Source organism: Lactuca serriola, chromosome 1 (genome assembly GCF_051521515.1).
Source record: "Lactuca serriola cultivar US96UC23 chromosome 1, Lser_US96UC23_V15, whole genome shotgun sequence".
Lineage (NCBI taxonomy): Eukaryota > Viridiplantae > Streptophyta > Magnoliopsida > Asterales > Asteraceae > Lactuca > Lactuca serriola.
In genome coordinates, this window is record NC_136408.1 from 157989337 (window position 1) to 158001479 (window position 12143).

A 12143-nucleotide genomic window follows, 5' to 3' on the forward strand; every position below is an offset into this window, starting at 1 on the left:
ACAAAAGGAATCCCTTGCTAATTTGTAGCAAATTTACAGATCTTTAGCTAGGGAACAGCGATAGATTTCTTAGAAACAGAGGATTTTTTTTCTTGGGCATCGCCAATCGGTCGCTGAAAGGCCCACTCCCTTTTTTTCATTATGCGCTATTTTTTTCTTTGGTCCCTCGTTTTATTTTCATCCCCTCTAAATTTCCCCCAAAAGACCTAAGCACGATTTCCTCCCAAAACCCTAAACCATAGTACGTCGACTCAATTCCCTCCTCCCCCTAGAAATAACCTCCACCACCATTCGCCTGCATCGCCTCTCTTACCTGTATCTCCCCTATTTGAAGTTTACTTGAAGCAACGCCAAGGAACATTCTCGTTGGATTTCCTCTTGGTTCGTCTCCTTTCCTTGTCCACTCAATGTTTCCTGCCAACATAGTTCGATCTATTGGTTGCTTGCTTGAAAACTGTGGTGGTTATCCCCTCCAAGATCTTGTTCTTACAAATTTGATTAACTTAGAAGGTAATTTTGAACCTTATGGATGATATGCATAATTTTTGGCCAATGTTATGTGTTAGATGATAGTACTAGCTGCAAATTAATGTTACAATTGATGAATATTGTGTACGTAAAAGAAAACAACTGGCAATTTACTATATGTTGAACATAGTTGTTGAAAAGAAAAGTTGAATGTGGCTCTTTAGCAACGAACTTTGCATCATTTTTTAGCAGAGCATACTCTGCATACTTCAAATCAATAGATAAATAAATACAAAGACTTTGTTGCATGGTTGCAAATTCAAAATAGAAAGATGTAACTGGTATGTATTGTCACATGTTTCTATCCACTTATATAGTAGTATTTTCAGGATATGGTCATCTGATCATCAGGAGGTCATTTTACCTCTGTGAATTTATTATTTGTTACAGGTAGATGCTGCTCTTATTGCAACTGGAAGAGCTCCATTCACAGAAGGGCTTGGTCTTGAGAGTGTAAGTGAACTCATCAATACATCTACAAAGCTGCATTTCTTAGGGTTTAGGGTTTTAGGATATTTTTGATGATGAAAATACAGAGGGCATTATCGTCTTTTTTTATTTTTATAGGTGAATGATCAAACACAATGTGGTTTTATTCCTGTTGATGAACACATGAGAGTGATTGACTCAAAGGGAGAACTGGTATTGACTCAAAATTGACATCAAAATTTTAATTGGATTTTTTTTTAAGTTTATTTCTTTAAACATAAAATGATAAAATATTGGTCTTTTTAGGTCCCTCACTTGTATTGCATTGGTGATGCTAATGGAAAGATGATGCTTGCTCATGCAACAAATGCCCAGGGTATTTCAGGTATCTTACTCATTACTATAAGGACAATGACATTGTGATTTCCCTTTAATACCCTTATATATATATATATATATATATATATATATATATATATATATATATATATATATATATATAATTGTTTTTCATTAATATAGTTGTTGAACAAGTTTCTGGAAAAGATCAGCACTTACTGACATTTATAACCAACAGATTGTTGATTTTCTAAGATAATCATTTAGAAAAAGAAAATTTTAATTATTGTAAATCTTTTTTTGTTTCTTTTGCAGAGAGGCATTGTGAACTAGTTAAAGTTGGATATGGAGAGATTGTAGGAAGAAATTAAGGCTTAAGTGGTTAGTATCTTATCTAATAAGATGCAATAAACATTAACTTGGTGATTGAATTTTGAAATATGTTTTATTTATTTAAGTGATTAGTTGGGACTTGAGGCTATGAGTACAGGGTATGGAAATCCTCAGTTAGAATGTAGTGCAGCTGATGAAGTTATTGGATTAGAAGAGAAGGTATAAATTTAATTAACTAAGTTAAAAATACAATGTCATATCTTTTTTAGATACTATATTCATAAACAGATGTCTTTTGTAGGCACTCAGATTGAGGTCAAATGATCAAATGAGCTAAAACTTAAGAGGCAACTAGAAAACATTATCTTATCTTATTCTCTTTTCTCTTAGGTTGATCAACCTTGTCACATGACACGGGTTTGTTCTAGGGCTCTTATCTTTATTGGCGGTCAATATTTGAAGGTAATTTAATTTTTAACATATCTTCATTGTTGATCGATATTTGAAAGTATTTTAAGTTTTAGCTTACCTAAATGATTCATATGAGAGTTCATTTCGTTCCTATAAGTTCAACTTGAACACTAAACTGTACAATATTGAGAAAGGGATCTCATCCATGGGGATCTATTTGTTTTAGGTCAAGTAAGTTTCATGTTTTGGATCCAAAGTTAATTGAATATGGTGTTAGATAATAATTAACCATAAAATTAAAGGAAACCGTTTAAAAAAATAGATGGATAATGACTTGTAGGGATTGGAGTCAATTCTAGATGCAGTTAATAATAATTTTTATCTTGTTGACAATAAATAGATATGGTGCTAGTGGTGGTTATCCTTTTCAACAAGGAATCATTAGGGATGCTCAGGTTTCATTCTAACCATAATCCATTAAAATGATTTTCTTTTTCTTTTTTCTTTTTTTTATTTAATTTATTCGAACTCAATCACATACATTACAACTAGGCTTCTCCAGATCATCTCAGCCAGAGGAAAGACATTGACACTTCTCAACTAGTTGCCTTTGGAAGGTCTCTTGGTGTAGCAATCAATGTTGTAGTTACCAAAAATAACCTTGACAAGGTATCTTATCTCCATTATAAATTTATCATTTTCATCTATTATTTTTCATATTGAGAAAAATCCAAATGCTTTTTTACATGAACTTTCACTATATCACAGGTTGTTGCATCAATACTAGAGAACACTCTTACATTATTCTTGAAACTACTAAGACCTTTAATTTACACTAAGCATTGGATTACATGTGAATGTTGTTTATTGACTTAATTAGTTAATTTAATGATACACATACTTAATATTACTAATAATTATGCTCTTTTTTCTTATTAGTTCTCATGAAACGTGAGTTAAACCTGTGGGATAATTGATGAAGAAAGGAAGGGAGAGGTATATGTTGAGGTAGTATTCGCTTAATTTTCATTTTGCAAAACAGGTCATTTTTTTAATTTTTTTAGAAGCTTATTCTTCCTGTGTGTAATGGTGATAGCTACAACTTTCATGCTACTGGGAGAGAAGATATAGATGTAAGTATATTTTTTAGACTTTTTTGTCAACTAGAAGGTGATCTGTTACATAATCACTAAAATTTATCCCACTTTACTACCCGAGTTGATCAATTTGCATCAACTCTTTTTCATTGATGCTTAAATTATGTTTAGGTAGAGGGAACCTTTCATGATGGAACAATGTTAATTACTGTAGATGATCCAGTATCTTGTGAAAATGGAAATCTTGAAATAGCTTTACATGGATCTTTTCTTCCAGGTAAGCAATCTGTAGTTTCATCTTTTCATATCCATTTTACTTATCTTGGGTGCCAAATTTGATGGATATTTGTAGAAAGTTGTAAGATTCCTGGAGAACTAACCTTCAAACATGGATATATAATGCTTAATTCTGGAAGGGAAGCAATAGTCCTTAAAGTAACTAACAATGGAGATAAACCAATACAGGTGGCTTCCTACTTTCCTTTTCACATTTTAATATTTTTCTCTTATATAATTACTTAAATAAATACTATTTTTACAGGTTGGAAGCCATTATCATTTTATCGAGGTCAATCCAAGTTTAATTTTTTATCAAAGAAAAGCATATGGCATGAGACTAAATATACCCATAGGAACAACTACTAGATTTGAGGTCAAATACTTCATCTTAAGGCACTATATGTTATGTAAATTAAAAATAAATATGCACTTAAGTTTACTTTTCCAGCCAGGGGATGCAAAATTTGTCACTCTTGTAAAAATTGGTGGCATGCAAGTAATGGAATCAGTACATGCAATTGCAGACAACCATGTCATTGATTCCAATGTCAAAACAGTAATGGAATCAGTACGTGCAAGAGGATTCGGCAATTCCAAAGATACTAGTACCAAGTTAAGATATCAAAAGCTGTTTCTTTTCGTATTTCTGTGTAAAGAATAATTGTGTGTTATTTAATTTGCAGTAATGGTATCATTATAGAAGGATCTCCACTAGCATATAAAGTTTTGGTTTTGAATGTTTTTTGAATGATATTTTGGTGAACTTTGATAGTTTTGGTATTGTAATGTTTGGTTGTGTCATTATTGATGTTTTTTTGTATAATAATTTGATGATTGTAGTATTTTTTTGTTTAGAATCATAATAAAAAATGATATTACATGTTTGCAACAGATCAGTGAATTAAAAAAAAAAAAATTAATGTATGAATTTTGCGAGAGATTAGCTATGGAAAAAAAATCATGTCTAAAGTTTGCGTCGGATCAGCGACGGAAAAAAAAAATCAGTATATGAATTTTGCAAGGGATTAGCTACGGAAAAAAAATTGATCACAGAAATTTGCGGCAGAATAGCGACGGAATGACTTTATCAAAATTTGTCGCCAATGTGCCGAGTAAATGTATTGAGTGACATTTAGCGACAGATATTCTGTCGCTACATTTGTCGCAAGTAAAAACCGATCTGTCGCTAAAACCCTCGCTGAGAAATTAGCCACATTTAAATTACCTATGGAGTGAATCCGTCGCTGATCCATCGCAAACAACATTTAGCGACGGAATAGCAATGGATTCGTCCGTCTCTAAAACCCATGTTTCTAGTAGTGCTTATTCTATATGTCAGTACTGGAATCGGACGTAGTTTTAAAAGAACTTTACCTCTCTCAACTAAACAATCATGATTCCAGAACATAACGAACATGAGCATTATATTACTAAAACTAGCAGAGTTTATTACATTTGTTTTGGCATCACTAAGCTTAATTCTTACAGATTTACCATTGTTATCTGTCAATAGATAAACATAACTGAACAAACATGAATGTGGATGCCTAGCCCCCAAAATTATACATGGTTACTATTTACTAAAACTAAGCTTTATTTATATTACTAAAAATAGCAGACTTTATTACATTTGGGCAACTTTAACCATTCAATAGATATAGTCTCTATACATTAGCGATGTCCGGAAGAAATTAATTATGTTCTTGTTATGCATAGAAGGTGCATAACCTAAAATGATATTCAATATAAATAATGGTAAAACAAGCTTATTAACTATGATTTTTATTTGTTATGGTCTTCATTTTGTTCTTAGGATGGTGAAAATGTCCTCTATTGTCTCATATTTATTCACGTGCAATCAAAATGAAGGTGAAAGTGTCATCTATCTTTTCATCTTAATTCACAGGTAATTCGAATGAAGATGTGGAAGCTTTGATTAGTGTTCAGCCTTGATTTTTTCCCTCATTGTATTGTAAGTTGTTTAAATGGTCCGTAAGCCAAACAATTACATAATTGGTCATTATTGTAGCAAACTGTTGCAGAAATAGTCTGTGTGACAGTAAAATGTTAGACCATACAGTATACGCAAAACGCTTGAGTTCGTGGTCTAAGTGGGCACGAACCACAACCGTGCACACCATCCCGGTGTCTCGTCGTGGTTGTGGCCGTTCATGCTCCGGACTATGAATTGAAACGATGAATGTGGTTGGGTGTTGAGTAACGACTATATTTTAGTATGTAAAATGTATTTTTTTTTTAAATTTACCTTTCAAACACCATTAAAACTTATTCTCTCATTTTACTCACACAATTCATTTCTCTTCTTCTCACAATCACACACATGTTTTGCTTGATAATTCAAACCTAATGGCTTCTAAAAGGATGAATTGGTCAGAAAATGAAGAAGAGAACTTAGGACTAGCATGAGTAGCGGCTTCAGAAGACCTAGATGCTATAATGGCTCTTAATTTTTGGGTAAAAGTTGGAAACGTTTTCCATGATTTAATGGGTTGTCAAAGTCGTAGTATTGATGAAATATGTTTGAAGTTTTGCGATATAAGGGTTAAATGTCTTGAATTCAATGAGGTTTATAACTTTGTTATAAATAACGTAGACGAAGGCGACCCGTTTGCTGTGGACATGCACCAATATGAAAACACGAAACACACACCGTTTAAACACATCAAAGCTTGGCGAAAGTTGTGAGAATGCCCAAATTTTAGTCATTAAAAATAAGGTTTAAAAACTAGTTTAAGTTGTTTGTGGTTGCATGTTTATGTTTTTTTTAAAAATTTTATGTTGTGTGTTTTAAATTAATCTAATCTTTGTTTCATTGAATAAAGACTGGTTTTAAAAAAATATGTTTTATTGTGTTTTTGAATTAAATTTAATTAAAAAAAATGAGAATGATGTATTTAATGGTAGGTATCCCATGGTTAATGGTTAGTTGTAAAGAGTGAGGTGATAATGTGATACCAACCACTATAATGATTAGTGGATAATATAACGGATAACCTAAAGGTTCATTGTGACAATAAATTGCTATAGAAATGGTCCTGTGTGGCAGTTTACAGTTTACTTGTGACAATAAATTGCTATAGAAATGGTCCTGTGTGGCAGTTTACAGTTTACTGGTATAAAAAAGGTCCATGTGACAGTAAACTGCTATAGAAATGGTCCTTGTGACATTTTACTGTTACCAAAATGGTCCCCATGATGGTAAACTACTACAAAAAGGTCCCTATGACAATAACTGTTACAGAAATGGTCCCTTTGATAGCTTATTATTACATAAATATTTTTGTAACAGTAAACTGTTATAGGGACCATTTATGCAACAGTTTGTGAAAAGCAAGGATGTTTGTTAAAGTTTTTCTTTTATGAAATTAAGGATCCAAATACTGTTAGTAAAGTACCACGTTCGAATATAGATATAGACTTAATAACAAAAAGGTATGGAATATCTTTATAACACATACTACAACACTAAATTATTATGTATGTGGGTGTTACTTAATAGGTGCAATTTTTCTTAAAAGTACCTCGGGCAACTAATTTTTATAATTAGGCTAATATTTTATACTCTAGTAAACTATTTACTTTCAGGAAGGCTATCACTTCTTTTGCTGGGTAGACTACTTATCATTAGAGCTTGGTTTGATCATAATAACTTTATGTATGTGCTCTCTAAAAAACTATAATAAAGTTATCATATGGAAACTAAAAGCACAACATTATATCACCAAAAGCATATCCTTGCATCATTCGAAAAATGTAGAATCTACTTTAATAAATGAAGATTTTTTTACCAAATGTCACACTTTCATTCATTTTGTTAATTGTCGTTTTGTTGTTATTTTGAATTATATTTTTTTTCCACATGTCATTTTATGAGTTTTCCTATTTTATTAAATTTCACATAATATTTTAATGTAATAATTGCAATAATCTACTCTAATAAATAAAGATCTTTTTTGCCACATGTCACATTCTCAATCATTTTGTCACATGTCATTTTGAGATTATTTTAAATAATTTTTATTCCACATGTTATTTTATGGTTTTTCTATTTTATTAGATTCTACATAGTATTTTAATATAATAATAAATACATATCAATTTCATTAATGAAATTCCCTTCTAGTTTCAAAATTACTAAACTACAGCCTCATTAGTTTCCTTTGTTTATTTATCTAAATTATTTGCTAAAAATAAAAATAAAAAACACTTTAATTTTAATAATTCAATATTTTTCTCATTTTTGTATAAATTCAAACTTATCAGATAAGCAAACACTTCCATACAATACATGTGAGCTTAAGAACACATCAATAAATTGGCATTAATAAGGACTCGACATTACTGCCTTCGGTTCATGGTCTTGGTGTCTCCGCCTTCGGTCCCTTGATTCGACATGATGGCCTTTAGTCAGCCTGACTTAGCATAATAATGACCTTCAGTTAGTCGGCTCACCCTTTCAGTCTTCAGCAGCTTAAACACGTCATATATACAATCAATACAAGCCATATCATCTAGTGCTAATCATACATGTCCTAATACTTACACGATCTAAAGCAAGTATATATAAATAACAATAATGTTATGTAGTGAGGAACTCACCTTAAGTCCCACGTTAAGGTACTTCCTCCTTCCTTATATAAGTGTTTTAAATTGTTAATAAACACTCCTTAACCCTTGAATCCACTAAAACATTTCTATATTTATTCCCAACTTTTTACACTAATGTTGCAGTCTGTTTAAGTAATGTTTTGCCCCCTTAAACCCATTCAATCCATATTACAAAGTCATATTCAGAAGTTTAATACTTTTTCCAGGGACTAATTGCACAAGTCTTTACAAATTCTCTATAATTTACTACTGATTTTACCAACTGCAGCTAAATTCCAGACCACACAGTGAAAATAGAATATTTCACTCTAGTTAAGATCGTTTCTGGAAAAACTAATGAAACGAAGCATACTCACATACGGAACTTTGGGCACTGGTTTAAACCAAAAATGATCATCCTTGATGGAGTTATGGTCTTTCAAAATTCTGGACAAATTAGGAACTTTTAGGTGTAAAGGTGATTAAGTAATTTTTTATTCCTCCATTAAATAATTAACATTTATGTTTATACTTTACAACTCTAAATAGATTAGAATGACATATTTTAGGTTACTAAAACATGTGAACCACAACGACTTAATGGCTTCTTAGCTTGATTAAACGAGTCTTCAAAATCAAGGTTTTTTCACAGGAGATTATAACTTTTAGAATTACGGTTAAGCTTGTAGCTTAACCCATAAATACCCAACTCAAGACACTAAATGCAATGTTTAATTTGAATTCATTTTATTCGCGAGGAGCTGGATGAGAAGAAACTCTCACGTCCAGTTCAGTAGTAGAGATGGAATTCAAAATAAACATCAACTATAACCCCAAATGAACCAGATTCCGTAAACAACATAGAGGAAGAATGAAGGGAATATCTTATCGAGGTAATGCTATTTGTTTTGGTAAATACGCTCTTCAGGCACTTGAACCCGCTTGGATCACCTCTAGACAAATAGAAGCAGGTCGACGAGCAATGACACGAAATGCACGTCGTGGTGGAAAAATATGGGTCCGTATATTTCCAGATAAACCAGTTACAGTAAGACCCGCAAAAACACGTATGGGTTCAGGTAAAGGCTCTCCCGAATATTGGGTAGCTGTTGTTAAACCAGGTCGAATACTTTATGAAATGGGTGGAGTAACAGAAAATATAGCCAGAAGGGCTATTTCAATAGCAGTGTCCAAAATGCCTATACGAGCTCAATTCATCATTTCGGGATAAAAAAGAAATAGGCCTTGGGTAAAAAAAAATAGCGGGTGCGGGTTTCTTTTTTTGGACAAACAATGTTTCTTTTTTTCTTCGACCTTTGTATTGTAAAAAACAGATAAAAAAATGATATGATTCAACCTCAGACCCATTTGAATGTAGCAGATAACAACGGGGCTCGAGAATTGATGTGTATTCGAATCATATGAGCTAGCAAACGCCGATATGCTCATATTGGTGACGTTATTGTTGTTATGATCAAAGACACAGTTCCAAACATGCCTCTAGAAAGATCAAAAGTGGCCACAGTTGTAATTGTCCGTACTTGTAAAGAACTTAAACGTGACAACGGTATGATAATACGATATGATGACAATGCTGCAGTTGTGATTGATCAAGAAGGAAATCCAAAAGAAACGCGAGTTAATGTGGTCATAAGATAGTCACCCACACCTGGTGATCCAATGGTGGTGGCCAACTGTGTCAAAACCTTCAAAAAGGAAAGTAGGTTGCTATTAAGAGTAAAAGTGAGACAGTTAAATTATGTATTTAAACCCATGCTCTTCAACCTAGACAAGGAAACAAGGACTATAACAAGTGATAATCACAACCACCTCCAAGAAGGTAGTCGGGTAATGGCGCCAAGGTGGCTAAATCTATCAAAAACAAAGTACGATGCAATTCGTGGTATAAAAAGAAAAGGACATTAAAATTTCCAAAAGGCTAATTCATAATCTCCAGGACTTATCCCACTGCCACTTAACTCATGGTGGATTGTGATGGCGGGAGATGACACCCACCGGTAGTTAGAGGCTGCCAATGGTTGTTTTGTAGTGGTTCTCGTCCAATAATACTCGAACAACACACATGTATATAGGTTCAATGGAAAGAAAAATAGCAAGCTAGGTAACACATCACACACATACACACATACACACCTACCCACAACCACCTTACAATGGTCTGTTGTGGTAGAAGAAGCATGCCAACAATGGAGGATGTCGACAATGGTGATGGTTCTCGATGGTAGGAAGAAAAACACAAGGAAGGAAAAAATAAGATTAGTTGTTGTAACTCCAACGTTTCTCGCTAGGCATAATTATAAAAAATGTATTTACGTTAGTCGGTGATTGTAACCTTTTTATGTATAAATAAAAGAGAATTATTTTTAAATATTATGTAGTGAAAATTGGATGAATACTGTGTGTATAATATTTGTGTAAAACCATATTTTAAAAGTTAATAAATAGGGCTAAAATAAACGTTAAAAATAAAATATTATTTAAGATAAATATCCATGCTGTAAATTGAAGTAGCCGTGATGGTGAACTCCTGGATATAAAGAACGCTTAAATGTGACTCCGTATGAAGAAGTTACGACCCCTTGAAGTTTCACATTCAACCCTATATACAACAGAATGTATCATAGAAAGTGAATTAGAGATCGGTTGGTTATTAGTCTAGGTAATCTAAACAAAAGTCGTAGTAATCGTAAAACCGAGAGCGTGTATATAGAGAACGCCCAAATCTGACTTCATATGAGGATGTTATGATTTTTAGAAGTTTCAACACAACAATGTGGACATACAAAATGAAATTAAGATCGGTCATCTATTAGTCGAAACAATCTAAAGGAGAGTTGAAGATCTAATCAATAAGAATTTGTCGATGCAACTTAGGAAAAATTGAACTATGTCTTATTGAATTAATATATTTATTAAACTCTGAATATGATATTTTAAACCGTGAATACAACTTAGAAAAAATTGAATTTCTCAATACATAATTCTATTTTTTTTACTAAAATTTTGTATATTCGGCTGGAAAAATAAAAAATACTACCAAAGAAATGGGAGCTAAAATGTTTATTTTATTAAACTGTGAATACAACTAGAAAAATATCACTGAATTTAATGTTATTCCGGCGGCGGTCTGGTAGTGGTTCGATGGTGGTTTGACAACAAGTGACAAGTAGTTTGTAAACTAGAAAATAAAAAAGTGTCCTTAATACAATATAAATGATGGATTAGTCCAAAATACTTTTAATGAAAACATTAAAAAAAATAGTTCTTAGGGTTTTTAACCATTTTGAGTTCTCATTTGAACCACTCGCTATATATATATATATATATATATATATATATATATATATATATATATATATATATATATATATATATATATATATAGAGAGAGAGAGAGAGAGAGAGAGAGAGAGAAACTTTAATGTAGGGTAAATGACATTATAGCCCTATAATGTTTTGGGTTTTGGTCGAATAAGTCCTTTAACTTAATTTCTTGCTTTTTAAGGGAATAAAATCCATTTTATCGGGTCTTTTTGGCCATTTTGTAAAATATGAAGGGGTAAACCGGTTACCCCTTGCCACCTCGTTAAATGAATTATCAAATATGTTTTCCAGCTCATTTTCACCTTATTAATTACTCCATTTATTATCTTCTGTTATTGTCTTTGATTGGGTCCACCGTCCTTATCTCAAAAAGAACACTATCTCCCTTGAAAAATTCTCTCCACCCTGGACAATTCCGCCTATCAAAATTGTTTCTTCAACAAATCCAAATCTGTGTTCCACTTCCTATATCTCCAACCTCCATAAACCTAAGAAAGTATCGAAGACATGGAGCCACATTTGAAACCTCCACATTTCATGTCGGACTGGCGGCGGTGGTTGCAGATTTCCTTCGACGCCTCCCTTGATTGTTCACCATCATCGATGATGTTTAGCTCTCTAAGTTGTTTCTCAATCCATGCATCACAATTCTCCAATAGGAGGAGATATCTATAATGAGGTCGTGTTAGGGTCCGTAGGGATCCACCATACTCCTCGGCCTCTTGACCATCGCCGACCTTTAGACCAGCATCAATCTTGCAAACTCCACGATGA

At 32.6% G+C, this 12143-nt stretch overlaps 1 pseudogene; it reads left to right on the plus strand.

The window, feature by feature from the left end:
- The first annotated feature begins 8895 nt into the window (after nucleotides 1-8895).
- LOC145063407 (large ribosomal subunit protein uL16c pseudogene) lies at nucleotides 8896-9683 on the plus strand (annotated as a pseudogene).
- Nucleotides 9684-12143: the final 2460 nt, after the last annotated feature.